The sequence below is a fragment of the Macaca fascicularis genome, chromosome 5 (assembly GCF_037993035.2).
Source record: "Macaca fascicularis isolate 582-1 chromosome 5, T2T-MFA8v1.1".
Classification (NCBI taxonomy): domain Eukaryota; kingdom Metazoa; phylum Chordata; class Mammalia; order Primates; family Cercopithecidae; genus Macaca; species Macaca fascicularis.
Genome location: NC_088379.1, coordinates 64282715 through 64289492, shown reverse-complemented (window position 1 = coordinate 64289492; position 6778 = coordinate 64282715). Strand labels below are relative to the sequence as shown.

At 36.6% G+C, this 6778-nt stretch overlaps 1 pseudogene; it reads right to left on the bottom strand.

Annotated features, from left to right (window-relative positions):
* Nucleotides 1-5140: 5140 nt before the first annotated feature.
* LOC102123542 (acetyl-CoA acetyltransferase, cytosolic pseudogene) lies at nt 5141-6480 on the bottom strand (annotated as a pseudogene).
* Between the last annotated feature and the right edge of the window lie 298 nt (nt 6481-6778).

Sequence of the window (6778 nt, the reverse complement as noted above, 5' to 3'; positions counted from 1 at the left end):
CTTTTAAAGGAAAAAGAAAAGGAAAGACAAAAGGATTTCTCAGTTTTGAGGCAAACCATTAATACCCTTAAAACCCTTCTCGCTATAAAGTGATACTAGTCACAGTAGCTCCATATTTTAGGGTATTTACAGATGTATGGGTAATGTGTCTTACTTCTCAACCTGTTGCTTTAATTTTAATGTTTTAGTATGATTCCTGCTGTCTAATCCTCCTTTTGAACTTAATCCTCCAACCCTTTTTTGTGTGTTTCATAATTGTTAAATTTTTACAATTAAATTAGATAAAGCTTCTGTATATGTCCACTCTACATTCAGGTCTAGATATTGAAACCTTAGTTAGGACCAAAACTCATTCAGAAATTTAAAGTTGTTGATACTGTAAGTTTTAAAATTTTTAATGCATTAATATAATTTCATTTGTCACAATTAGACATTATAATAATAGTTATAATATATAACATTATGTCAAATGATATTTATAAATATATATTACTATAAATATGTATAAATTCAAATACTTATAAATAATATGTATAACATATATACTATATTTACAACTACTTTAGTAACATGTTTACAAAAATAGTTTATGTTAATCACCAAGTAAATATTATAAATAAATGAATAAAATAAAAGATGTGCAAGAGATTATAGGTTATGTTACTAGTGAATAGGAGCTATTTAAAGAGAATTACTAAGTCAAGCATACATCTACAAAAGTGCTGCTCAAAAGCTATCTAGCCTGCATGAAAAACAGCTCCTTGACACCTAGACTCACCCTTCAATGATTGCTAGCGTTTATTAAGTCCTCGTTGTATGTCAGACATCATGCAAACTCTTTAACACGTTAATTTCATTTATTGCTTATTTAAAAAAAAAATCCAATTATGGATCTTTTATAATTATTCCCACATCAAAGAAAAAGAAACCATTGCCCAAAGAGATTGAATAACTTGCCATGTTCCTACAGCAAAATAAGAAAATACTACTTATTGGGTACAATGAAAATACAGTGTACACTACTTGGGTGATGGGTACACTAAAAGCTCAGATTTCACCACTACACAATGTACCCAGACAGCACAACTGCACTTGAACCCCTAAAATAAGAATAAATAAAAGATGGGAACTAATGGTAGCAATCTTAAGGATCTCTAACTCCCACAGCCTATTGTATTAACCACTGGGATAGATCGTCCCATTAAAATGTATCATGTGCCCTTACCAACTAAGGAATCTATATGAATAGCAGCCTTCCAAAAGCAAGATAACACAATACAAAATTTTGTAACACACATTGGATAATATCGGATCAAGTAATTTAAGTAAAGCGATCTCTGTGAAAATATTATGTTTGTATGCATGTGTCTGTGAATAAGCAGAGTTATCTTTTTTGTGTTAATAAACCTTCTGAAATTATAAATGCTATATTCTTAGTGATATCATAAAATCGTCTCTTCTAAGCTCTCCCATTACCAAAGATAATCTGTATGAAAACATCAACTGTTTCATTCAAACAATTACTTTTATAAAGTACTGTTCAAAGTTTAACAGAGTGATCATAAAATTCCTTGAATTTATTTCCATTCTAGGCTCTCTGCAGAAGATGTTATGGTGTGCACAAAATTTCTGCCTTCCTGGTGTCAGCCTGGTTCATAGTGACTTGGCAAGAAACTTTAAAATAATTGTCATGATTCATTAGGATGTCATGATTCACTGATGTTATTTTCTTCATTTTATTTATTGGCTGGGAATCAGATCCAGTTTTAGATAACTAAAATATGGTATTTTATTCAAGTACTATTGAGAGAGGAGAAATCAAGAAACCAGTTAGGCAGATAGTTAGAACAAGGTCCTTTGGTAAAATTCTTTCTAACAAAAGGGCAGACTGAAGCTGCACAACCTTCAAGCACAGATAAAGAGGCAAGGTCAACCATAAAAGACCCTTGTCTTTTGTAACCAGCAAAAGACATATACATATACACACTGTGGGCTTCAGTGAGCATGTTCCTTTTCTTTTTTGTTCCTATCCTCTTCAGATAAGAGAACTTACACAGGGAGGCTTGCCTAAGACATGCCTGCATGTGCACAGATAAGATTAGTTACACAGAACCAGGCGTGTCTGCAATGGAAAATTCCATCTCCTGATACATGCGCAGTAAGGAAACAGGATAATATGGAATAACTCAGGGCCTGCATGCACACAAGAGGGAGTGGGTGGAGTTGTGAGAAATTTGCACCTTTGCAAATAAAAAACACCCCACCCCATTGACTTGTTTATAAAAGTCTTTGCATTCAACTGAGAAATGGCAATCCTCTCGGTCCCCCTCTCTGTTGTAGAGAAATTTCCCCTTTCACTTACTAGACTTTCACTCCAACCTCACCCTTGATGTCCATGCACCTTAATTTTCTTGGTCCTAAGACAAAGACCTCTGGGTAATACCTCCGACAGGGAGACTGCTCCAGTGACCTTAAGCTGCTTCACTATGTGTTTATTGGGTACCTATTATTCACACACAGCAGTACCTACTAGGTAGAAGAGGAATCCAAGAGATCTTTCTCATATTACTTTTATAGTCTATCAGTGGAAGATAAGAAAAATACGTACATATCTGCGACAAAAATCACTGTAATACATTATAGTAAGCAAGATATTATAAACATAATTTAGATTTTAGAATAAATTAGGCCAAAGAATCCTAGCTTAACATTATGCTGTTTAACGTTTATTAGACCAAATTTTCTCATATATAAAATGAAAATTAAAAACAACTTGTTTGAGAATATAAAGTAATAAAATAAAATAAGCATATTTGTTAATGTATTAAAAATGAATATACAATAAATACCATAAATTATGTAATAATACAACATATAAGAAAACTATATATTTAAATAGATACAATTGTATTTATTAAGCCACAAGTATATTACCTGGAGTAAAAGTGATGTTTGAAATGTATTATCTTTTTCATGTAATCCCTTCTCTTCTCTTCCCTAGAGAAATTAACAAGGGCCTTCATATGAAATGGCATAGGTATAGTGTTTTCAGAGATCCGTAGAGATTACTTACAGCTTTTTGGGGGGATTAAGGGTAGGGTGGAGGATAGGAAAGTCTTCATGAAAGGTATGATATTTGATACTCGTGTTGAAGTACAGGGTACCTGGATGTACATGACAAGCAGTGTGCACAAAGGTGTTATGCCACTGATGAATTTTAGTGTTTTCAATTTTAATTTTTGTGGACTACAAAATAGATGCATAAATTCATGTGATATATGTGATGTGCTGATACAACATAAATAGCCAAAAATATGATCATTATTAAAAACTTTCTCACACTAGTCAGGTTAAATTTTAGATTGATTTGTGTTTTCAAATTTAATAGAAAACTAAATGAAGTTATATTGACAACAAAAGGCTTAAAGAGGTTGTTAAATAGAAAGATTTTGCCTAAAATGTGGGTCTGAATTTGTGTTTGTAATTATTCTGATCTTAAAATCACTGAAAAGCTAATCTGCCCTTGCCAGAAAAATTTTGAAAGAAATACATTTTATCCCTGTATCAAAACATCACAAATATGTCATAAAATATACATATATATACTATATACACATAAAAATTAAAAATTAAAATAAACTAAGTGTAATATGATTACAATATTTGTGAACGCTCATGAGTTCAGAGAAAAAAACTAACATATTTCAGAAGTTAGCATACTCAAATATTTTTGTCTTAGACAATGATAATAAAATATAAACTTTGCTTAATTGTGTTACAGGTAATTAGATAGGCATTAGGAATGTCAGGTGACAGTTCGATGATTATCACACTGCCTCTCTAAAAATGAGAATTTTGCAGCCAGTGCCTGGGAGAGACAATGTCTCTATGATCCACAGCTGTTAACATTAAAGAATTAAGTGAATGCAGATGCCAGAGAGGAGCGACTTCCTGGGCACGTGCCTTTAGAGGCAAAATGTTGACGTGTGACCATCCAGGGACACTTTACAAAAAAGGGAGGAAAGCCTCAGATGAGCATATATACGACTTCCTAAACAGACCGTGCATGCTCACTTCACAAGGGTAAGAAGGACACTGTACATGTGGGCAGCCGACGCTAAAGAAAGAATCATGGAAAAGAGGCGAGCCTACAAAGTCCTAGGATCAAGGTTAAACGGGGCACTTCAGGTGCCCACTTGAGTCTCTTCTAAGTGAGTTTTCCTTTCTTTCCTGTTCTAAAGCCTTTAAAATAAACTTTCACTCCTGCTCTGAAACTCGTGTCAGTCTCATCTTCTCTTCCTTATGCCCCTCAGTCAAATTTTTTCTTCTGAGGAGGCAAGAATTGAAGTTGCTGCAGACGTGTAAGGATTCGCCACTGATAACTCAGATGCCTTCTACTGGTTAAAAGTTGCACCCAAAAGGAGTAAGCATGTCATTAATATTAACACAATTGGTTAGTACTTGGTTATTACTTTTACAGCAATATTTTCTTTAGAAAAACTTTATGTCTTTTTTTTAATTTTTTTTTTTGAGACAAAGTTCACTCCTGCTGTCCAAGCTGGAGTGCAAGGGCATGATCTCGGCTCACTGCAACCTCCGCCTCCCAGGTTCGAGCTATTCTCCTGCCTCAGCCTCCTGAGTAGCTGGGATTACAGGCGACCACCATCACGCCTGGCTAATTTTTGTATATGTAGCAGAGACGGGTTTCACCTGGTCTTGAACTTCTGACCGCAGGTGATCCACCTCCCAAAGTGCTGGAATTACAGGCGTGAGCCACCATGCCCGGCCATCATTTTTCTTTTATTAATAAATAAAATGAATTTTGCATAAAACTTGATTTATAGCATAAAACTTATTATAGCATAAAACATATTTACAGTAGATTTTAAAATAAATATTTAAAAATCTATTAATTAATATTAAGAAAATAAAATTCCCACTGAGGATGACATCTTACATCCTGTTATTCATGTGTTGTCTTTTTTTTTTTTTGATTGATCTAATGTCTCTTGTTTGTATAACAATGTTAAATGCAATTGACTTGTACCTTGAGTTAAGTATTACACATTAAAGTACAACAAGTTGTAAACTTGGGTTTTTGTGATGTAGGAAATGGTTTCCATGTGTTTTGGTCCTCTGATTTCACATATAACAACTTAGTACTTTATTAGTTTAAAAAGAAATTGAGGTTGTTCAAAGTTTAAGCAATTCATCCTCTCTGAACACACATTGCTATTCCCATCCCACCCCCAATGCACAGGGCCACAATACCACAGCTTCCTCCCATTCTCTCCAGTGTGTGTAACAGGGTCACAAGAATTCGACAGCCATATGCTCCAAGAGGGTGGCCCACGGCTATAGCCCCTCCTTCAATGTTGACCTTCTCTGGGTTTAATCCAAGTTCTTTAACTGTGACAACAGAGAGGGCTGCAAAGGCTTCATTGATTCCAAATATATCAACATCCTCCAGTGACCAATCTGCTTTTGTAACTGCTTGTTTTGTGGCTAGAATTGGTCCTATTCCCATAATAGAAGGCTCCACACCCACTTGGGACCAGGAAACTATCCGTGCTAAAGGTGTAAGCCCACGTTTATCAGCTTCTGACTTCTTCATATGAACCACAGCTGCAGCACCATCATTTATTCCTGAAGCGTTGGCTGGGGTGACGGTTCCCATTCCATCGGTAAGAAAGTAAGGCTTTAGCGTGGACATGGCTTCTATGTTGCTCCCATGGCGAGGAAACTCATCTGTTTTAACTTCAATAAGACCTTTTCTAGATGACACCAAAACTGCTACAACCTCTTTGTCAAAATGGCTAGCTTTCTGTGTATTCTCTGTCCTATTCTGAGACAGAACTGCAATCTCATCCTGATCTTCTCTAACCACTTGCCATTTTTTGGCTACGTTTTCAGCTGTAATACCCATATGACAGTTGTGAAATGCATCTGTAAGAACATCACAGAGTATACTGTCAGTCAGCGGCATCTCACCTATCTTTACTCCTGTTCTCAAGTGAGCCAAGTGAGGAGCCTTGCTCATATTTTCCATGCCTCCTGCAACCACAGTGCTGGAGTCTCCTATCCCTATTGACTGGGCTGCAAGGCACACAGCTTTTAGACCTGACCCACAGATCATCTGGCAGCTCCATGCTGGAATACAGTAGGGAATTCCTGCACCCACACTGGCTTGTCTAACAGGATTCTGCCCACAGCCTGCTGCCAAAACATGTCCAAAGATGACCTCCCACACATCTTCAGGAACCACAGTGGCCCTCTTCAAGTCTTCTTTGATGACAGTGGAGCCCAAGTCTTGGACAGGAACAGTAGCTAAGGCACCATTGAAGGAACCTAGGATGGTCCGCGCCGCCGAGACGATGACCACAGGATCTGAGCCTGCATTCATCCTGCCCATGAACGCCTCTCCTGCTGCCCTCTGCCCTGCGCTGCCTGCAAGTTAGGCAAGGCTCCTCCTCGCAGCCCATAGGTCGCCCCCTCATGTTTGTCTTAAAGACCACAGTGGTCACTTGTGTACATTATCCTTGTCTTCACCATATGTCAGTATAAAGTTTCTTATTTGTTACCTTATGTGTCATCTAATGAAGGAACAAACAACTCTCCACTGGTAGGAACAAGAGGCATGAGAAGAACCCCTAAAGAGGACTGTGAGTTCACACTTAGACAAAACTCTCAACTTACTGCTCTGTCCACACAGTTCCCTCAATATCTGTAAAATTATTTTGAAGTATAAAATCTGGGAGAAAAATCCCTCAAATTATAA